Source organism: Camellia sinensis, chromosome 8 (genome assembly GCF_055761805.1).
Source record: "Camellia sinensis isolate YWXY chromosome 8, ASM5576180v1, whole genome shotgun sequence".
Taxonomy (NCBI): domain Eukaryota; kingdom Viridiplantae; phylum Streptophyta; class Magnoliopsida; order Ericales; family Theaceae; genus Camellia; species Camellia sinensis.
In genome coordinates, this window is record NC_138968.1 from 7150230 (window position 1) to 7174965 (window position 24736).

The following is a 24736-nucleotide window of genomic DNA, read 5'->3' on the forward strand; positions in this document are numbered from 1 at the left end:
GAACATTTAAGTTCAGTTTGATAATAGTTATCAATGTTCATAATAGTTAATTCAATTCACACAGCTAACATATTAGTTGATAGCAGTTCATTACAACAAATCATGCATGATTGACAACAAATACACCAAAACCACATTGTCAATCACACATTGAAAATTACACAACTATATGCATTTGTTCAACTAATTATCAATCTGCATAATCATACTATGTTCTGCAAAGATGTGATCCTTTCATTTTATGTTCGATCACTTTCTGCATAATCATACTACGTTCTGCAAAATTTACACTTTAACTCTATAAGGTAAATGCATATATGTTCCGGACAATATGTGCCACATTTTTCAATCATACCATTTATCGATCTGCATAACAGTAATTTTCAAAGCCCTAATTTTCGAAGCCCTAATTTTGAAAGCCCTAACTTCCAAATTTCAAATCTACTTTGTCAAGCACAATCCTAACTTTTTGATTTCAGTGTTTGGAGGACGAACCTGGTTCATCTATGGCCTAAAAGCCCATGTTCTCGTCAACAAATTCCTTCGCTACAGCCGATGGTGGTCGCGGTGGAGCTATGGTTCGCGAAGCAGAGAAAATGAGGGCTACAGCGGTGGGTTGGGTTTACGAGTGGGTCGCCGTCGAGAGTGGTCGCCGGTCAGGCTGGGTTCGGTGGAGGAGGAGTGAGTGTGGGAGTGAGGGGGAGTGAGAGTGAGATTGAGGTGTATACTCTGTATAACCTGTATAACAGAGCGGGAAAACGAAAATTTTTATTTCTTTATTTTAATTTTTAGTGAAAAAGCCAAAAATTCACTGAAAAAATGAAAAAGGCAACAACACATCGAAAAATTAAAAAATTTTATTTTGTCTCTACTTTTTGCGCTTCTTTTTGTAAAAAACTAAAAATTCGTCTCAAACGTACTGGGTATGTTTGGTTTGAATTTTACAGATAAGTTTTAGGGAAAAAAAATCCACAAATTGTTTGGTTTGACATTTTTCTCAAAAAATTTCGAAAATCAGTTTCTCTGTTACACATCAATCAAGCACTTTTTCTCTCTCTTCTGTCCTTCTCAATCACTTTTTCTCTCACACGCATCTACTCAATTCTCCCAAAATATCAAATCATCTCAAACTCCCAAAAAAAATTTGTCACTCAAAATATACAACCAAACTAACCAAAAATATTTGTAAACTCTGTCCCCAAATTTTTTTTCAAAAAGAACTCTCTCAAAAACAAACCAAACAACCCACTAGTTTTTTCTAGCTCATATGTTACCCAAATAGCCAAAAATTGCAAGAATCAGGCTGTTCCCAAACGAGGCCGGTCTCCACTTTAGTCATGACGCAGGGAGCGAGAGAACATTGAACCGACAACAAATGTAGTTGTGAGATGGCAATAATAGTACTGGTAACTATAAAGGGTGGGATTGTTACTGAGGGAATTAGTAGTCATGGGACTGACAGTGATGGGACTACAAGTAATATTGTCATGGTTTAGTGCTGGTTTGGCATGTCTTGAAGAAGACAAAAAGTAAAAAAACTGACTGAACAAGCTAAAAAGTTACCGCTACACACAAATTAAAAAATTTAAAAACATAAATTGCTTGATGCAAATTAAATGTAATAATGGAAGACACAATGATTGGTCTGTCCTGGTACAAATTATACATGGGTGCACAACAAAATTACACAAGACAGTGTTGTTCGGTCCATGGGAGCTTATCACAGGTCCCGTTTTCACAATCTGAACTGTTCAATGTGTACAACTCATCCAGTATTATATGTCTATTAAAAATCATGCTCATCGGATATTGCTAACTATATGATCAAATAAGTTTTGTATAAAAATAAGGGATGGTGTTATCGTTAACGGTTGAAAGAAAACTACTCCGATCAGATACCTATCGATATTCGATCAACGTGATTTTCCATAGGCATGTAGTACTCGACGAACTGTACACATATAATGATTTAGATTATCAAAATGGGTCCCCTGATGGCCCCTACGGGCCGAACAGCATTATCCAATGCAATGCCAAATATTTGTGTATTCAGAATACGTTGGGATTATGATACCCTCGATATATACGTAGATTTGCTGGTTTGGCCCCTGTTATCCTATGTAATGTACTTACTGTGTTTCCTTAGAGCATCTCCAACGGTGAATTTCTTTTTTCATCAAATCTGATGAAAAAAGGATGTTTTCCTCAATTTGATACCACTGGTTCCAACGCTTCACCTTTTATCAAATTTGCTCTGGGGACAACCGGTTGGTCGACCAACTGGTCGACCGGTAAGAGGAATTTTTTTTGAACTGTTTGAACCAATTTTTTTGAACAGTTTGAACCTTTTAGTGGTCGACCGGTTGGTTGACCGGCTGGTCAACCGGTAAGTTAAACATTTTTTTTTTAACTGTTTGAACCCTTTTTTGGGAACTGTTTGAACCATTTGGTGGTCGACTGGTTGGTCAACCGGCTGGTCGACCGGTTGGTCTCCCCCAACGGTCATGCACAGTGTTTTGGTTAAATGCGGAGCCTGTCCTCGATTTGGTGAAACGTTTGGTGAATTCTCGATTTGATATTAATTTGGTGAAACTGTTGGAGCTCCAAACAGTGCTTTTTTCACCAAATTTCAAATTTGATGCTAGGTTTGGTGAAGCGTTGGAGATGGTCTTAGTAATTAAGTTGTTGTCTCAGTTTGTTTGTACTTATGCGTTCGATATGTCCAATCCTGAACGAAAATAATTTACGCCTCGTTTTGCATGTAACCGTTTTACCTTTAGAAGCCAACAAGCACTACCAAACAGCAACAACCCTAATTGTAACTCCTATCTGTGAAAACAAAATTAACTATTAGTAATCCACTACTTATTACTGTGAATAAGTAGTTTGTTATAATTCTATCGCTAACATTCTAGTTACATCCACAATGGATGTGTTACTTTATTTGTTACTGTCAGCTGTTAAATTTTTCCCAACAAAGTTTCTTGTTTGTTGATTCTGTGTAGCAGTAAGGGCAACATTACTAACCATAATTACTGTACAATGTTAGATTGCCTGTTAACAGTAGCTAGCATTTTTACCGTGGGAGGAGAGGCAGGGAAATGCTGGGAGAAAGCCCTCCCAGACATCCGACCGAGAGTTACACCGAACGTCTACTATGACAATATCTGTACCGGTCGCTGAACTTTATGTTTTTATAATGTTGGGGTTTTTTGTACTTGTTTGCAAATTTTTGCCGCCTCCAATTTTTTTGAAACTAAAATTAATTATACACATTTGTTTATTACATATATATATATATATATACATATATATATATATACATATATATATATATATATATATATTAAAAAGTCATATTTCACAACCCAAACGGAACCCATATTTCACAAAAAGTCAAAAAGTACATTTATTTATATTAAAAAATTGAGGAAAAACAATTGGACTAAAAAAGTACAATTTTTTTCTTTTTGAACTAAAAAATTTAGTAAAAATATATGGATGATTGAGTTAACTTTTTGACTGTTTATGGAAAATGTGTACTAAAAAGTTGAATTAAAAAGTTTGTGTAAGGGAAAATTAGAATTCAGAATTGTGCAGCCGTAATTTTTTACTTTTGGTAAATAGTGACAACTTTTTAAGTTTCTGAGTAACTTTTTGACGTTTTAATTTTTTTCCAGCTTGCCAAACTTGGCCTTAATATGTAGTGTCACGTACATTTCCGTTTCCCTCTCAAATTTGGAACAAAAACCAAAGTCGGCAGACAACGCCCATGAAATCCCACAGATGCAGTACTTTTCATGATGACCCACATGGTGTAGCCTTTCTAATCTCACCAACTCATTTCCATTTCCCACATACAATTTCGGCAACTTTGTTGTCCCTCCTTCTCTCTCTATTTCGGTTTTGTTGTCCACCTCCAGTAACACACTCTCTCTCTGTCTCTCTATTTCGACTGCGTCAGCTCACCGACGGTAACACTGGTCATTTTATCGGGCATGTGTGAGTCTGTCTATTTTTTCTTGATTAAGCACATTATTATTATGACCTACTGTGTTCCCCTCGCACGACATTACCATTTCTCAACTATTAAACTGTTCCTCCTTAGGTCATTGAAACCATACGTACGATTAGGTATACAAAGTACACGGGTGACAAACTGATATTGCCATTGAGGAGTTCCACAGTGACAAATGGTCTTGGTTGAGCAGTGTAGCCATTTTTTTTTTCTCTGCATGATTGTAAGTTGCGTATGTGTGCTCCTGGGTTAAATGTCCGATGTGACCCTGTTTGAAGTGTGCGTATTGGTTGTTGATTCTGGCTTGAAGTTGTGAATACTATAAAACGAGTACAAAATATGGGCAATTAATTTTCGTAAAACAGTGGCATGCCATACGTGAATAAATTAACGACAACATATCGTACTTGAACAATAAACGAAAAGTACCACTCGTACAATGTACATACGACTGAATGGTCCGTTCATTGCAAGTTGTTAACAGTCAATTTCGTTTTGTTACAATTTGGGAGTAACGTTCTTTCTGTATCGTTATCAATCTTGCATGAAATTCTTTGCAGGAATTATCGTAATTGGATATGGGCGACATGTCAGACGATGCGAAGCAACAGTGAGTTTATGTCGTTCACTATTTGATATAGTTAGTTTTGCAAGGATATGTTTGGTGTACGTACTGAATTCCACGGTCTGTTCGTGTATGACATATTGTGGCGGTATGTCTTGTCATCAGGAGGTTGTGCGATTTGTGTTTCATACATTTGCGATAGCCTCAAATTGCACCATGAATTTCGTGTAATGGATTAAAACTGTCCATTTATTAGCAAAATATGTGCACATACGGCACATGTCGCATATTCTGGGGGGAGAATTTGTGAAATCCCTAATTGACTGAGTAATACTAAACCACTTCAGTTAATAATTTTCGGTGACAACGGAAAACGACATTACCAATTTCACGAAAATGGCACAACTTTGGAAATGACAAGGCAAGATTGACTGCCTTTAAAGTTAACCGACGAAGATGATAAAATGCACAAAACGTACATACCTTCGATGTAATTTGGCCTTCAATAAAATTTCATTTACGCTGATATTTGTTACAGGCAAAGGAAAACATTGAACCCAAGTGGCAAAGGTTCACGAATCAAAACGGTTAACATTACCGAGCCCCCTCGTCGAAAGCGGCCAGTTGGACCATTTATTTTTTACAAGTTCGATCCGTGTCCTTCAAAGCGGCTCACAGTACGAACACTCTCGTCATAAACGTCTGACAGTATTTTTGCACAATTGTGCATTACATATCTTCAACTCATAGTTTGCCCCTGTGCAAATTTCACTTTGTAGTCGCAAGAAATTAGGATTTTAGAGACCAAAAGTACGGGCCAAAATAATTTGGACCATTTATAATTGTTGTTATAGAAATCATGTGGTTATTATATTTTTAGCAACGAAAATTGGACATTACAGATGCATTACTATGTAGTTGGGACCAAATTTGTTTGTGTCACAAATTGGTCCGTAAATGTCAATGGTTGCGATTTGCGTACATAAATGTATATATATCCATCCATATCTAACATATACTTACGCCGAAATTGACAATGGTTGCAGCCAGCAACAATTCAAGGAAAGACGAGAAGCAGACAACCCCAGACCGAATATGGTTAGTGTGTAGATATGTAGTAAGTAGAGTACAGTGATGGAAACACGTGACTGCTGTCATAGCAAAGTATGGACTTCTATTCCATGCGCACACCAGTTATGTGCTTCTATTGTGTCGCATTCAGCGATTTCCAGCAGTCATAGACGCCATATTGCATGTTCTTATAAACTCCGATTATTTGTAAAATTCCATGTCCATTTTTATTTCAAATGTGTGCGAAATAGTAATTTGTATGTGCAATCATATGTAAATACCACAAAATGTGCACACATTGCGAGTGATACAACTTGTGGTGACAATTATTTTGGACTTACAGTTCTTATTTGTCCTGTATGTACGTCACGTTGGTGTAACACTTACAGAGCCGAAAGGATATTGGGGAAAGATGGAAGGAACTCCCCTGTGATAAGAAGAAGAGGTTTCAGGACATGGCTAAGGCAAGTGCCAAGGAACTGGGCGAAGAAGTTACAAAGAAAGCTGCAAAGGTACTTACGTGCTTAATGTTTTCGTAACTGCATTTAAGGAGGACCTGCTATCGACACAATGCTGGTTAAATTTTTGTATTAATGTTCACGTTAATAACATTGCAGAGTAAAATACAAGTCTGCATATTGTTGAAGGCAATTATTGATATCGTGAACCGGTGTAACGAAGCACAGAAGCAGGCAGTCATTGATATTAGGTTCGGTGGCCTCCTCGGGTTAAAGTGTACCCGTATAGATCACAACTTGTGCCAATGGTTGGTACAGAACTTCGATCCTGACACGTGTTCATTGAGTGTTCATGGCCGTCATGTGAGGCTCACCTGTGAGGAAGTGCATGTCTTATTGGGTATATGATCAGACGGTAATAATGTGCAGTTCACTGGTTCAATAGACGCATATCCCAATATCTACGAAGAGGTTGGAGCTATTAAGGGAATCATTTCATTGAACCAGTTGAGAGTTTATCTGACTGAGAGTGATGGTGCGGATGACGAGTTTCGGCGGAAGTTTGCGCTGTACGTGTTGGGGGCCATGTTGTGTCCTACCACAATGACCGCCTTGAGCCTGTCGTTCATTCATGCCGTAAAGGACGTGACCAGTATGCGGGCATGTAATTGGGCAAAGTTGACACTGCAATTCCTTGTCAAAGGTGTTCGGAAGTATAAGATGAAAGGTCAGCGCGAGGCAACTGGATGTGTTTTCCTTTTAATGGTAACGTAATCGACCGTTGTTTGTTTGTACCATGCCGATTACATATTTTATCCATTGCTGTGCATATGGTTCAATAAAATGGCAATCGTTGCGAAGTACAAACTCACCTGTTATTGAACAGCATGACAAATATACTTGTACGGGCCACATTTTCTGTAACCACAAAAAGCTTATCTGTTTAACCAGAAAGCTGCATGGGGATTCTGCCATCGAGACACATAAACACATAGATATGATTGTGTTGCAAGTTGTATGCATTGTTAACGAATACGGATTATTTTGCTCGAAACTGTATACTAAATATCTTTTCCCTCTTATAATGCAGCTATTTTACTTGGATCGTTTTGCCCCTCCCTGTAAGAGTACGTCGGCTACTACACGCTCTATCTCTCGGCTAAATGATTGGGGTGATGCCGAAATACGGGAGACGCGGTGACGTATGGGAAGGAAGCAAATGTTGGAGCAACATGAGGTAATCAACCCATTCGTGCATATTTGACAGCATTGCCCCACCTGTGCTATGGAAACAGTGACAGACTGAATTTGTGCTCCTATGACTAGGTGACAAGCAGTGATAAACAGTGACCCATTCCTTAGCGTATGTAATATTTTCAGTTTGTCCCTCCTTATTTACTCTCAAATACTCGAACTTTTGGGGGGAAAACATGAAGTTTCCATATGGACAATATTGTAGCCTTACAAATTCAATTTTATGTACGACTTCCGTTACGAAATGAATTTTGGTTAAGCCTTGAAGTCAGATTTTTGGAAAAGCTTGAAGATTTTGGTTTTTAACCTTGCACAAATGTCAAAACATTGTCGTTCAGTTATTGTTAGTTAGTTTGTAATTGAAAGTTTCTCTTTGTTTATGTAAATGGGAAAAGGTAAAGTGGTAAACATGGGATCGATTGTGAAGTTTTTATCCACACCAGATGAGCATCATTTACAAGAAATTTTTTGTTCATTTCAGACAAATGGAGTGATTAATTTTTATTAGATATATTTAATATGCAAAGTGTGTACACATACGTTGTGTGCAACTTAAGAAAGCCGACCGAAACTTTACGATTCACAGTTGAGATTGATTAACAATTCAGTACATTACCATTTGCATTCATGATTTGAATCCCGATTTGACAACTATGTTAGGTGGAGTTTCACCCAACAATAGTGGAAAGCAACGACATTGATGACGCAATCGACACACACCATGTCAATAACAAACAGAAACCACGGATTGATGAAGTTCGTTTGAGCAAGGTTGAGTCCGACATTGGTGAACTGAAGGAAACCATGAAGCAAGTGCTTTACAGCAATGCGGAAATAAGGGACATGTTGGTCAATTTCTGAGGGAATGAAGCTGTTGACAATGCAAAGGTAAGCAAAAGCAATCAGTACACATGCTTCACACAGTTCACAGAGGTTACTTGAAGATGAAATATCGTAGTAAGTTAATGCATGTGTTTGTGTGATTAAGTGGAGTCGACTCAAAGAAATTGTAACATTAACATATCCTCCAGCATTGGTGAACTCAAAGGAATGCTGAACGAACTGGTTGCAGCTATATTGTCTGGGAAACAACCGTTTAATGAACAGACACATATTGCTGAAATGAAGCAAATGATGCAGCAAGTGCTGGAAGGTTTATCGGGAACAACACAATTGCCTCGCACAGAGGAAAAGGGTGTTGACCCCACCGTGGGAGTCGAGTTGCATGATGGCGGCGTGGTCTTCCCAACTTACTATGGTAGCCCAAATGAGGGTAATGTTCAAGATTTACAGGGGGTGGATTGTGAGGGCAATAATGTGAATGGAATGTTGTCCAATGAGATAATTGATATGCACGTTGGACAGTTGTGTACCGTCCAAGAAGTTGGGGACACGCACAACAACCGTGGCCTTGCCTTGGAGGAAGCATACGCAAGCGAAAAAAGAAAATCTCTTTCGGTTCAGTTTCTGGCCATGAAGAATGTTGTAAAAGAGAGTTTATCTTCCTTTGATGATTTACAAACCCTGCCACCAATGCGAGGAGAAGCAGACAATGTGCATCCTTCTGCCGGTAAGCTTGCCCAAACATTGGAAGCGGGACAAATTGTAACAGGCACACGAAAGGGAAGAGGAAGAGGACGAGGAAGAGGTGTTGGAGCGACAGACGTAGAGGATATGCATTCATGCAACGATAGCAAAATAAGTACTCGACTTACTGCAGAAAAATTCCCAAGTCGCCACATCACTTCACCTTTCATATGTTTCATTACCAATTGATGCCAACATCATTACTGATCATAATTGAACCATTATTTGTGTTGTATTTTAATAGTTGTCATTGTAGTGCAAGTTGGCAGTAACAAATGTTGTACAATTGTCTTACAGATTTCGGACAAAGTCCTGTTCAAACTACACAGGTTGGAGAAGCGTTCCCTTCAGAGGTTAGACATCGCTTCACCAATTTTAGATGCATAAGGATGTGTTATGTATGTTGTAAATTACTTTTCTGAACAGTGTTCAGTTAGTTAACTGTTTATATTAATAGGAGGGGTTGATGTTACTTGATTGTTTATATTGATAGAAGGACTTGATGACACTGGAGAGCAGAGAGGTTTTATCAGCGGCCGAACAGAAAGTTGTTGACTCTGTACTTGACGACAGAAAAAATGAAAGGTACGGATGAGTTTAGTACTTGCAATTAACCTGTTCCGTAGTATTTGTGAAATAAGTTTGAATTCCACAATTTTCATTTGTCGTGCTATGTTTATTTGATTTTTGTAGTTATCAGTGCTTTAATTTTTCATTCTGTATGATTTTGATAGGTTTATGATGGGTTTATCCATGTCGTATGCAGGATTTTCTTTGAATTTAATGCAGTGGCCTAGGGAAAGATCACTGGATAAATTTCCTGTCTGAAGTTTTCTTCTGTTGGTCTTATCCTGCACACATGTAGCTATTGGGAAAATTGCAAATCACTGATATTTTCACAAAATATTTACAAATTCTTGGAAAACTTTATAATTTTAATTATGAAACTTAATAAAGTTTACCAATGATTTGCAAAATTTTTTGAAAACTTATAATGAAGTGCAATTTTCCATAGCTATTTTCTTCTAGTCTGCTTACATTTTCCATTTTGATCATTTTGGGATATTGTTGGCTCCAGCTTGTAAAAAACATGTATTTTTTTTTTTTACTTGCTCACCTGTAAATGAGCATTTCAATTTTCACATATTATTTTAGCAAATACTATTGGACATGTCATAAGTTGTAATATGTAAAACTTTTTCCTTTTACTTTTGTTTTTTCAAAACTTAAAACTAATCTTAATTGGATTGGAGCCTAGTACAATCAGGAATATCTGGCATAGTTGTACAATAGAAAAAACTAATCTTATGTTGTAGAGTTAAGCTAGATACGTTTAAATTGTACTAGGCTGTAGGTTGCTTTTTACTGGTTCATGTATACGTTTAATGTAGGGACATTGTCGTGTCTATGAATCTTCATGAAATGCCTTGCGAATGTGCTACGCGATGTGACATGCGCACACTTAAACCAGGGGCATGGCTATCCAACACGGTAAGTCCTGGCATCTGACAATGTTATTTTCACTATATTTGCATGATGAACATTTCCATGTACGGACATTGTTATTTCGTATTACATTTGAACAAATTGCAAACCTTATTTCGCAAGTTGCCTTCTGTGTTACAATGTTTCAGCCAATCAACTTGGTCGCAGTTCAATTGACTAACGGACAACGGCAAGTACATAGAGACGGGAGGCATATTGCGTGGTTCTTTTCAGTATATCTGTCGGTAAGTAGGTGTTTTAGGTCGATTGTGTATTGTAGAAGACATATTTTCAGAAAACTTTGGCTGACTGAACTTTACACACCAAACATGCAGACTTTGACACTAAATAAAAAAACTCAACCTCTAAACCATGAAAATATCGTCAAATCATATTTTGGACATGACAAATATACTGGGGTGCTTGATGCATGTCAGAAGGTAATATGAATGTCCATCCCATTGAAGCGAGTAGATTTAATATGAACGTCAGTAACATGAATGTCGATCCCATTTACATGAATGTCAATGTAAATATGAAAGTGCATACATGTTTGCATGCCCTCTAAACAATGTCTTCACTTGTGTCTGTGTGTAGATTTACATGCCTTTCAATTATAGAGGAGTACATTGGTTATGCCTAAAAATAGATATGGTAGACCGTGTGGCGTACTTATTTGACTCATTGGCATCCGCCACACTGGACACCGACAAGCTGAACGCGGCAAAAATGTTGGTATGTCGTGCTGAATTTCACAAATCTACTTCCACACTGTCATATCATGCACATAAACTAACCGTCTCATTCTGCAACAGGTTCAAACAATGCATGACTTACTGTAACTACAGTTTGGAAATGAATATGCTGTACACGTGCGTACCTTTGACGTCCGCATGTTAGTACAAAGGCCATTACAACAGCTAGACGAGTAATCCACAAACCCTGCGTCACATTGACTTGACTCCTGAATCACTCATTTAACGAACCTGCTAATATTTTATGAGAAACTAAATGTTACATTTCATTTGTAGCACTTTCGACTATGGGATGTTTGTGATCAAGTACATGCAGCGGCCTGATATACCCAGCGGTCCACACAAGGTACATTCTACGGCTTAATTTCCAATTGCGAAATAAATCCGTTTATTTCCTACCGCTATAACTGTACCTGATTTGTATTATTCGCTTTCTGTACATAGTTTCATCCTTCTGTGCGTCGGAAGTTGGTGCTTGACTTCGTTATGGATGTGAACTATACAAAGATCGGCGAGTATCCTTCGTGCATGTGATTGATTGCAATTACAACAAATATGGCAGTGATTTTATCATGGCCTGCCAGTACGAGAGTAATTTCGATGCCCAACCACAACTGGATTACTGCATCAGCTTGTTGTGACAACTTTTTAGGTCGCAGCTGTGATAATACTAGTTTCCCACGTGTATTGATTGTACACATAATTCCAATGTTTGGGACTGGAACAAACGAGGGAAAGTAGTAATGTTTGTTTGCTTTTATCGTGGCCTGTACGTAATGTGATACACATAATTCCAATGTTATGGGTACAGAACAAACAATGCAATTTGATATTTGCCCAAATGAATATAGTAATGTTTGTCCAATGCAATGTGATATTTGTCCAGCAAACAATGCAAGTTGAAAGTACTAATGTTTGTTCGCTTTTACTACATGAATTATGTTTGTTCGATTTTTTTGAATGCCATGATTTTGTCCAAAACAAAGCAAAAAAAATCCCGCGGAACAAACAAATAGCAGTGACTATAATGCACCAACAGGGGTCCACCTGTCCACAGGGGTCCACCTGTCTTCAGGTCAACCACTGTAGTCTGCCAATGACCGTTTCTGCAATCCACCCAGTTAGTCCATGCAATATCCTCCTAACTGCTGCACCATGTGGGCCCTCACGTGCAGTTAAACTAAACCCCTTTCATATGTATAACTGATGGACTCTGATGCTGACTTTCACACATGTCATGTTGTGGTTGATCCACGTGTGAACAAGCACAAGCAAGTACAAATGTTAAACAGCAAACGTGCCACAAATTTTAAACTGCAATCAATGTCATGTTGCATACTGCCTGGTTGTTTCCAGTGTATCGGTCGGTAAGTAAGTGTTTTACGGCAGTTGTGTATTGTAGATGACATATTTACAGAAATATTTGGTTGACTGACTTTACACACTAAACATGCAGAGTTTGATACTAAATAAAAACTACTAAACATCTGTACATGACAGATATACTGGTGTGAAGAAGTATGACATCCTTTACATAAACGAATCCTTGGAAGGGCAACCAACCACATAGGAGATATATAAATAGAAGATATGTGAAGAAGAATTATCCAACCATGTGGGAAACTTTGAAGGGAAGTTGATTACTTCATAACAATGCACAAACGGAGAAAAATTGCACAACAAATAAAAAAACCATACAACATACCATTAAAAAACAGAGTAATGACATTCATTTTTTTATTTTATCGGCAAAAGGAAAAACTTTATTGATGAAAAAGCACATACAAGGTGTGAATGATACATCAATAAAGAGGAGCTTGGAGCTAAAAAAGCTCTAACCTCTTAGTTGGTGAGAGACCAACGAAGAGAAACAAAACCAGAAGGAAAACAATAAGAATGTAACTCGAAGCCCATCCTCACAAAAACGCATAACAGGACAACCAGATAAAACTCCAAAGCAGCATGAACAAACTTGAGACCATACAGCCAGGCTTCAGACGAAGAGCACAATGCAGCCACAAACACCATGGCCAACTTCAGACCATGAACAAGATACCAACAGCCATACAACCGAAACAAGTACACAGAGGGGAAACAACAGACCAAATATGCTACTTAGCAGCAACCACCAAAAGACATACAGCAGCAGTTTGGATTTAAATTTGCAGTTAACATCACAAATCTGCAGTTTACAGCAGCAGTTTGAACCATTGACAGCAGCTCCAGATCAGTGAACTGCTGTTTGACCTCCAGACAGTAGCCCACCAACACCAGAGCTGCAGCAGAGAAGAACCATGACATGCATTGCAGCCCTACAACTCAAGTTACACAACCCAGATCCTGCACTTCTGCGCTGAATGGATATAACCAAACCAGGAAATCACCTAAAGACATACTGCTGCATCACACTACCAAGTATGACCCCATTTCAGTCTGAATTCACACAGATCACAGCAGACACCAGCTACGAGCCTGATCCATTAGACCTGATCCAAACCTCACAGCAGCAGCAGCCACCATTGAGACTTGAGCCTGATCCTTCAACCTCCAAAACTAAAAAATAGCTATAGCAACAGACCAACAATTAGAAGAAGGCAAGTAGCAGACCTCCAATAACTTTCCCCAATCCAGCAGCAGACTTCCAATACAGCACACCAAAACATCATTCTAACAATTGCAAAAAGGCCAATATGCAACAGCAGACTTAAGCCTATTCCTTGATCCCATATAGCAGCAACAGAGTACATATATAGCAGAGCAGAGTTGAAGCACAGCAGAGTAGCAACCAGAAAGGAACATGCTTGACCCCATAAACTGAGGTAGAGCAACAACCCAAAAATAAGGTAAAGCATAGCAAAATTGAAGCACAACAGAGCAAAATTAGCCACCAAGAAAATCTGCTAATACCAGGTATACACCCACTTCCCCTTGCTTCCATCAGCATAGCACAGATTGACCAAAATCCTGCACCCTATTTGCAAAAAACACCAAACACCACCCCCTCAATCAGACTTTGATCTTATCCAGATTATTGACAATGTCCTCCACTGAATACTGTAGGCCTCTATAACTTTGCTCACATCAAAGTGCAACCCTCACTTTCACCATCTCAGCCAATTCAAGGCCATCAACAATCTTCTCATTAAAAAGGCAATCATTCCTAGCTTTCCAAATCATTCCTAGCTGTGCAATACAAAAGAATACATATATAAAGTAGCCTAGGATTTGGGGAACAGAATAGCTAGAACACCCCATTCTGATTGAGCATCTGCCAGCATGGCTTAGGCTTGGTCCAACTCAGCTTTAGTTGTCTAAATTGATGTAGAACGATGTGTAATTTGGGAGAGCATCATCCTTGTTTCTTGATTAAGCTGGTCATGTTGCTACTGCAGATTAGCCTTTCTTTGCCGGATAGAGGCAAGTTCTGCCATGAGTTTGGTTTCCTCAAGTTCAAGGGCTGAGTGTTGCTCAATAATGGCTGCAGAGGTTTGCTGGCTGAGTTTCAGTGAAGTAGATATGGTGTGGGCTTCGTTTAGGAAATCTTTTTTGGTTTGAATATCCTTCGAGCAAGTCTGAACCATCTCTGAAAGGGTTGGCCATTCCGTGATGATCTTGGCCAATTGCTTCAGTTGAATGGGGTTGAAAGGATTAGGGGAGAGGTTTAGAACAGCAGTAAGACATGCCAAGGTTTCATCAGGTTTGTGGAGAATGATTTTTTCAATAGGGGTGTTAATGAGGTTCATGAAGGTGGTTAAGGTTTGTTGAGTTTCAGCATGAAAGAGATGTAGCCTTTGAGACAATGGGGATATTTCGTTTAGATGTTGTTGAAGAATAGAAAGTTCGGCCTAAATATCCTGACATGAACCGATGGCCTGTGAACATAAATAGTTTGGTGAGAATATATGCTTGCAAGTAATAAAGAGTAAATAGGATGAGGTTGGAAATAGTAATACATGTCCTGATAACGTGCGCGCAGATGGTTGGCCTTGTTCGGCTGTGGTTGTGGCAGCAGGAGGGGTTGTTTCTGGTATTGATGAAATGGCAGCATCAGCACCTTCAGGCTCTTTTTCTGGTTCTGCTAACAAGGGAAAGTGATGAGGACCTTCAAGTTCTGTCTCAGACATTGGATGTGGAGATGAGTCGTGTATTATGTCCATCCCTGTAATTGGAGAACAATACCAGTTACTTAAAGAGAAGTTTTTTTTTTTTTAAACGAACAGTCACATTTGTATTTCTATTTACCTTGGTTATTGTGAACTTCTGGTTCAGGGGATTTTGTATTGTCATCTGTTGGAGAGGATTGGCTGTTGATTGAAATGTCAAATTCAATCCTCTCTGATTCTTCATTTGAAGTTTGGGAATTTGAGGGGTTGGATGGTGATGGTTGAGGGCTAAAGACAGAAGGGACAATGTGTTGAGGAGAAGTGGAAGGACGTTGTGATGCAGATTATGTAGATTGTTGTGGCGAAGACTGTGAAGCAGGTTGTAAGGAAGTTTGTTGCGATGCTTCAGGTGGTGGTGGAGTTGGTTGTACAGTGGGTTCTCTGGGTATATTGCTGATGGGACTGGGAATTGGATGAATGTGTTGAGGAGAAGTGGAAGGATCCTCATCATCAGCAGCAGTAAGGAGTAATCTATTTCTTTTTCTCTGCACAAAAGTAAGTGATCAATCAGGCGTGAATGGAAATTGAGATGATGTAAATATGTAAAGTGAAGGCATACTTGGTAGAGCTGCCCTGAAGGATTTGATGTTGTTTGGCCAACCATTTGGCTGAGAGGGATATCTCAATCACTTAGGTCTGTACTTAGAGCAGGAGCAGTGGAAGGCACTTCTCTCTTCTTCGCTGTGACCTCTGTCTCGGCAGGGGTACGGGTGGTAGTTCCTCTCTGTGCTTGTGTCTGCGCGACTGCGAAAAAGTCTGCCATTAATTTCGGAACTGGGGGGTGTTTGTCTGAGTAGTTGCATCCATTGGAGCCTTGCCTTTATGTTGGTCCCTAACCAATGGTTCAGCAGCAGGCCCAATTTTGGCTGTCAAAGGTTAAACAAGTTAGTGTTGTAGAGAAAAAAAATAAAATTTGCATGACACAATCAGGGATATGAAGTATATAAAGGAAGAATACCTGCAGCCTTAAGCTTGGAAGGCGAGGATATGGGGCCCTGATTATGAATACAAGTGTCGTGAAGGCAGGTTTCAAGTGGCTTGCAGAAAATAATGGCAGACATAAGTCCCCACCAATGGTCAAAAGTAGTCGAGCAGTCCGCAGCAGGTTTGAAGAAGAAGGGGCCAAAATCTTGGAAAAGTTTGGTGTTCTCTGTCAAAATGGATTCTGTTCGCGTAGGATCTTTGAAGAAGATTCTGGAGCCAATCTCCTCATGGATGGTTGGGTGGAAATAAGGATAAGGGATACCTTGGGAAAGACTTAATTGCCTGGACCATTGATTGGGACAGTATGTCTCAAAACTGCAGTTGGACATCTTGGCGGAGGATATGGAACAGCCAACCAACACATGTCTAGAGGTGAGAATGTGTCTCCAAGTCTCATTTTGTTCTTGGACTTGCTCATTGTGTAAATCAGAAGGGCCTACGAAGAGGAAGCGAAGTCTGCTGGAGGAGAATTCAAAGTTTTGAAATGGCATGTACAGGTTGGAAGGTCTCTTCGAAGGAAGGTTGTAAAACATGGTAAGCTGATTTCTGAAAGTGAGGATGGGTTGGCTGTTATAAGTGAGCAGTTGCTCAGCATAGGAGTAGAAAACAAGTTTCAAGGTGTTAGCTGGTGGGGGTCGTGCCTCAGGGAAATAGGCATACAACCAGGCCTGGAAGAGCCGGAAGGGGCCACCACAGTTGCCAGAAATCTTCTTGTGGACAAAGGAAAATAGGGCCTTGTAAAGAGTGGCAAGAAGATAAGGGGCTAAAGCCATAAGTTGGCCATTTTGCATACACACGGCAAGGGGGAGGTACTCTTTCGTGATCTTGTACCCAGGGACACAAAAAAGAAACTCACAAAGCCAAAGTAAGTAAAAAACAGTTCTTTCTTTGTCGTGGACAGGGGAACTAGGCTTGCCTTTGTATTTTTGGACGAAATCTGTATAGCACATGTCAGTGTTTAAAGTAAAGCTCACTTTTGGAGGCTCAAGGAGAGCATGAATTGGATTGCCCAAGATTGGGAGACCAGTCAAGTGAGCTACATCTATGATGGTAGGGGAAATCATACCAAAATTGAGGAGTAGGGAGTTACAAGATTGCGACCAAAAGCATGCAGCAGCAACAATCAGCCCTTTGTCCATGTCATAATTTTTAGTCGACAGTCTAATTGCTTCACTAATGCCCTGGTGCTTCCATACTTCACTGCTGTGACCTTCAATTCTCCTGGCCCAGCTTCGCCAAACAGAGTCTGGTGACCTCCACGATCTTAGTGGGTTTTTGCTGACATTCCAGTTAGTCCACTTAAGTCCAGGTTGGTTGAGAAGAAGGTTCTCACCATTACCGAGGGGATAGTATGGAGCTAGCTTGTCTGGGAAGTAAGACGCGAAGGTAGGGCCTAGAGTAGCCTTAGCGACAGAACTTGTACTGGGCAATAGGGTTGCACCAAATTTTGGAGGACCCATACGTGCTCTGATAGGGTCTGGGAAGCAGAGTAGGTCTTCATTGTTCTCCTCAGATGGTGATGGTTGAGATTTTTTCGGCGCCATGGCTTAGGGTTTTGTGGTGCTCGGGTTTTGAACGGCAATGCTTGAGAAGAAGGAGTACAGTCTGAGGAGTTCAAATCAGAGGGAAATGAAGTGGTTTGAAGTTGAAAGGGTGGGTCTTTTATAGCTTATGATGGGGCCCATACTAATAAATTTGCTATTAGGCCCAAATAATGGCCCCCTTGTTGAAGTTAAATATCATATGACTTGGACCCCCACAAGGGGGCACCCCCATGACCCCTCTCTCTCTGATTGACCAGTTTTTTTTTAAAAAAAATTATTTATTTTTTTCTTTCTCCTCCAATCACCAGCCCCCACGTGTATGTGTGTGGGGAGGGGGGGTACAGGTGGTGATTGGAGGGGGTCCCAATCACTTCCGCAAGGTTAATTCATATGATATTTAACTTGAACAAGGGGGCCATTCTTTGCACCAAGTTTTGCCAGTCTCTATCGACAGATGGTCCACTTAATCAAGGACACGTGGCCAAGTCTGAAGGAATGTCCACCACTTCAAAGTGGGCTCTCTGCATGTGGGTCACCTAGAAGTGATGGGGGAAGTTTTTAGCACCAGTCATGGAGTTAGTGGGCACACTTTCAGGAGGAAGCATGAGACAAAGCAGGAGCCTTGCTCTATCGACAGAAGTTTAAAACAGCTTCTGGCCATGAAATAAACACAAGAAAAGGAAGATCGACAGATAGAAATGGAGGTTTAGTATACTTGGAAAGCTTAGAAGAGAGATCGTTGGCTTCGATATTCGTATACTGTTTTTGTGGCCCATCATTACATGATCCCACACGTCTACACCATAACTGCCACTGTAACTGCCCCTGACTTCAAATCTTCAAGTCCTCTCTACCAAATATTGACTCTTTCCCGTCGACCTTCCTTTTCACCATTGTGGGGGCATGTCCCTCATCATTATGAGTTAGTAGGCACACTTTCAGGAGGAAGTATGAGACAAAGCAGGAGCCTTGCTCTGTCGATAGAAGTTTCAAACAGTTGGTGGCCATGAAATAAGCACAAGAAAAGGGAGATCGACAGATAGAAGTGAAGGTTTAGTATACTTGGAAAGCCTAGAAGGGAGATCGTTCGTTTCAATATCCGTATACTGTTTTGTGGCCCATCATTGCATGATCCCACATGTCTACACCATAACTGCCACTGTAACTGTCCCCTGACTTCGAATTTTCAAGTCCACTCTGCCAAATATTGACTCTTCCCTGTCGACCTTCCTTTTCACCATTGTGGGGCATATCCCTCATCATTATGAGACAAAAATCGACAGAATATTATCCACTAAACACAACCACAATCCTTGCAAACTCGGCCACTGAATCACAACACTTGGCCACTCACTGTTACTGCCCTGACTTTGAATCATCAAACTCTGCCAAATATTAATTTCCCCTGTAATTTAATCAAAATATATTCAATGTCGGTAAACTTGAAATTATGTTTGAAATAACCTTTTTCTGTATTGTAATGACTTAAACACAATTGTTGTCCTACATTTTACGTAACGAAAATACACAACTTATTTACATCAAAAACAAAATATACATCTCGGGTTTGTAATCAAAAAAACCGAAACTACTTTTTAAAAAAAAAAAATTTCACTCATATTTTCAGCTAAATTATTATTGGATATTAGATTAAAAATTCCTCTTTGCACCTATTTTTCCCACATCCTCCCAATAGCTGCTCCATTCAACTAACATTGAATCTTGCATGCCACCTGACTTACACGCTGGAGCAGTTACTGGCAGTGCTCATGGATTTAGTGGCCAGCCTCCAAGAGGAAACATGAACGAATTGGGAGTTTGTATCTGTCGAGGAAAGGCTAAAAGGACTTGGGCACATGTGGTAACTTCAATTATATGCACTTTGACAGGTACAAGTGAAGGTTTTATGTGGTTTGAAGACACGAAAATGACCATGCAGTTACAGAAGTTGCACAGAAGCAGTTGCAGAATCGGCAGATCATGGGGTCGTGGGAAATAATAGCTATAAAGGGCAGAATATTTGCAGAGAGAGAGGACATGAACAACAACACAACTTACTTTCTACATTGCAACTTCTGAGTAGTTTTTTCCTACTTTCTACTTTGTTACAAACAACACAACAACACAACAACTTACTTTGTACTTTCTACTTTGTTACTTTCTATTTTGTTACCATCAGTTCATCGAAAGAAGTCTTCATCCTTTTCAGGCATTCGAACCAATACCACAATTGCTTGATTTTCTTCTTCAACTTGTCAACTTTAAATTACTACATCGTTGCTATCGATATAGGCCCACCATAATTTTACTAACAATAAACCCATACTTTCATAGTTAACATGAAATAATTTCACAACTCTTGTTCGTAACTCGTAATTCATATAGCAATCGGCATGGAGATAAAGTAACGAGTTCGTTGGGTTACTTTCTCCAAGCAACACCCAAAATTAACTGCCATTTTGCAAACCCACATGGACAAAATTCGTATTTTTCTCGAAATATAATACTAAGTTACCGAAACAAGTCATACCAAATCAATACGAAGCCAAACACATAGTTAGTTGATAAACCACACCGCAAAAAACCCTTCAGTTAGATCCAAGCAAATATGGAACACAAATAAGCAACCCGCAATAGGAATCTTGGAATACAGACATAAGCCAATTTCCCACCCAAAACAATACAGACAACCCATATATATCTCACCTTCAATTAGTTTTTAAAATGACAAGTCACTGCAAACACAAATGACAACATCACTCCAAATAATATGGGAAATTTACAACTCGTGGCCTTGTACATAGGTAACGTTGTGCCATTTCCTGGCATTGTACGTAACCAATGATTTACACGTTACGTACAGCAATCCGTGCAAAATGAAAACTACATACATTATTTCCATGTGTTTTCTATAGCTAGTACTGTCTACCTAATAAATTAAGGGAATAAGTAAATCATACAAATTATACAGTTACCTGATTCACCTCATCAATTGTGGTCGAATCATTTTTGCACACTGTTGCTTCAACACTACCGTATTGGCCCGCAGGCTGCTTGGAATTAGGAGAAGCATCGAAAAATTGTCGCCGTTGCTTAATGTGCGGTGTACTTGGATCCACCAACCTAGTTTTGCAGCGAACGGACAATGACTCCGCGTTGTACTCACGGTCAGTTATGTGGGGTGTATCTGCATCTGAGTTAGTACCCACTGTTCGGCTAAACCGAACCTTAGGACACGTTCGCTTTGTGTGCCTACTGCATTTGCAATTCTCACATTTTCTTGGTTTTCGACAGTTGGACGAGGCCCGTCCCGGGTTCCCTTTTGTCTTCACAACATCAGATCTTCTACTCCAAATTGTCGAGGGAATGAATGTTTCCCTTTGTCTCCATTCCCATCGTTTAGATTCCTCTCATATAACTCCTTCATCCGGCTCGTCATCGGAAGACATGCATCCCTAACCTCTTTGAAACCTTCCGTTGATTGCGAGGCATAGAAACACATTTCGTTGTAGGAAGAACTCAATATCCCATACCGGGCCGTCTGTGTTGTAGTGCTATCAATTGAGGGTTGAGGCCATTGCTGGCCATCTTTGCTTGCAGCCCTTGTCCATCTATGCAGCACACAAGTTGGGGAAATTTGCGTTAAATTTTCGGCTTTCATAACACATATCATGTGACAGCAAAGTACCCCAATGACTCAAACTTCATGTAAGAACATCTCATTGCAGCATCCACTGGACTGTGTGTTACTATCCATGATCTGTCTTTCACTTTGTGCTTATGACTATAGTAGCATTTCTGACCATCCGGCAAAGGGAACACGTCCTTGACATTCAACTTCCCCTCTTCTAAGATTTCATCACGAAACATTCTAAATATATTTCGGGTGAATAGCTCAGGTCCATGTCTCTCTATATCTCGCAATGGAGTAATCAATACCGGAAAAGTGTTATTTGTTTCAACATCAATTCCAGCCTCGTTATACCTTATCCTTGCAAGAGCTCGACCACAGTGCCTAACAAATTCATATAGCTTTAATTTGTGTTGGAGGAAGGGATTGAAATAAGCATTCATACACTCCGAGCGCTGAGTGCTCTTCATCCCAGCAAAGAAATGTCCACGTATATATGCCTCAGCCCACATATGACGCTTCTCATATGTCTCCAACACCCAACTGTTGGTTTGAAGTCCAAATTTTTCGACCATTGTCATCCAGCCATGCTCAAACTTTGTCTTATCTGTTTCCATGTCCATGTACTTCTTGAAAGCATGTGCAAATCCACTTATGTGAACATTTGAAACAGCATTTTTTCCAAGATGCCAATTACATAATCGATGTCTTGCGTCTGGAAATACTATTCTGATTGCCTCTCGCATCGCCTTATCCCCATCTGTCAGTACGGACACAAGTGCTTTATTGCCCATTGCCTTCATAAATGTTTCCAAAACCCATGTGTATGTCTCAATTATCTCATTAGCTAGCAAAACACATGCAAATATCGTGGTCCTAAAGTGGCTAGTCATACCAGCCAACATAACAAAAGGCTTCTTGTATGCATTGGTTCTGTAAGTTGAGTCAAATATCAACACATCACCAAACTTTGCGTAGTCGTCTTGCGATTTCGAATCTGCCCAGAACAGATTTTGTAACTTGTTATCGTTACACACATCATACTTGTAAAAAAAATGTGCATCAACATCAAGTTTTGCACATAGGTAAACCAACGCACCCTGCGCATCACCATCCTCAACTTCTGCTCTACGTTCGGCTTGAATATGGTTGTGCAGATCCGTACGGACGAAACCAACATTCTCATAAGGCCCGGATTGATTTACCATACAGTCCATGATTTGGCTAGTCTTCACACCGACATTGCGCATAGCCATTGCTTGAGCTTTGTCAGCGCTGTTTAAACTGCGATGTGACCTCAGATACATCACACAGTGTTGTTCTGCCAATTCATGGTTGTGGTCTGCGACGAAGTGAGTCACAACATACTTTCCCCCTTCACCAACATTTGCATCGTACCGTATGCGAAATTGGGCTTTGCAACCTACTCTTGTTAGTGCCTTGGGAGCTCTACTCTTCTCAGCAACACGGTCCAAGTATATTGGTAATCTCTGACCTTCCCTTGAACACAACTACAACCTACTAACGACCTTTTCCTCTTTATTTGTGTTAAATCTGGATTTTCATATACTAAATCCCTTGGCTTTAGCATACGCATTGTAGAAAGCTTCTCCATCTTCGACCGAATCAAATTTCTGTTCCAGAATAACACGTTTAACATCACCAACCATGTCATTGCCATGAGCATCGTCGACCATTTCTTTTTTCACATCAGCTCCGCCATCTTCAACGTTCATAGTGGTTGCTTCTTCATTGCTCGGACCAGCTTCGCAACCATGATAAGGTTCCACCCTACTTTCATTCATCAAACGAATGTTATCTGCTTCATTTGGAATGTCATAATCATCACCTTCCCTTTTAACTTCCGCTCGGGCCATACTGCACATGACATTAGTACAAACAATTACTTGATAACCGAAAAATGTTAACACAAACACAAACATGACATTTTCATACGGTTTAGTTGTTTGTGCAAACACAAACACTCGCTTGAGAAAGAGAAAGGTTAGTTGCCAATGGAGGGGTTTCCGTTTGAGCGAAGCGTAGAGCGGTTGAAGTTAGGATGGGGGTTTAGTTGACGGAAAATAGCTGAAGTGAAGAGGCCAGAGAGATAGAGAGGGAGATAGAGAGAGGGAGACAGCTCCATACCTCATATCTAGTTGGAGAGAAGGGCTGTACTTCAGCAATGGAACCAACACAGGCTTGTAGTTACGTTGTTGTTGGAAATCGCCCGTTATACTGTTCCCTACAGAGCTTCGTCAATGGAACGAACTCGGCAGGGGCTTCTCGCTGTTAATGGAAATCAACAGTTACACTGACCCAACCTTACACAGAGAGGAGAACAGAGAGAGATGGGGACGAAATACAGAGAGTGAGTGGGATGCAATCATGCAAATACAAGCATTAACCGGTTGCCCCAGTTTCAACTTTTTCACAATTAAACAATTCAATGGTCTTGATCAATTATTGTAATCTAACGGCTAACAATTGGGTTGCATATAGTGTGCAACCTTAAGGGGGTTGCACACTTAAACAGAACCCTTAATAGAAAGTTCAAAGTAATAAAGTACTTATTAATCATCAGATTCAAATGTCTGATTGTTTTGTCGAATATAATTTTAGACAACTTGGATGATTGTAACTGAAAGTTCAAAGGGTTAATTTTCTCATATGTTATTGATCTTGTAATGTAGGTGATACTTTTTTGCACTATTGACCTTAATGTTTGAGATTGGAAATCTTTGTTGTGGGCATAAATAAATAAATAAATAAATAACAGAAAAAGAATAAGAACACTGACACCATTATTGTCTAAAAACAAATAATTGTAAGGATAAGAATAACAACAAAACCAAAGCCACAAATTTTGCCCCCCCCCCCCTAAAAAAGATTCGGCATTGCGGTTTATTTATTGTCGATGTTCATGTTATGATTTTTTTTTTCTTTTTCCAAGAGAATTGGAGCCAATCTTTGGTAGTTGGCAGAGTAAGACGGATCATCTAAGCCATCTAAAACAAAAACAAATGAGAGAGAGAGAGAGAGAGAGAGATGGCCAACTTCACAGTTGTACTTGAGCAGCATTATTAGCAGTGTTTGGTGTATTTTTTTTGAGAAAATTGGTAATAAATTTAATCTAAGGAAGCTATAAGACATTAGATTCAGTGAATATTGTTTTGTTGGTGAGAGAATAGTTTGGTGAGAATCTTTCGTTGCTTTTGGAG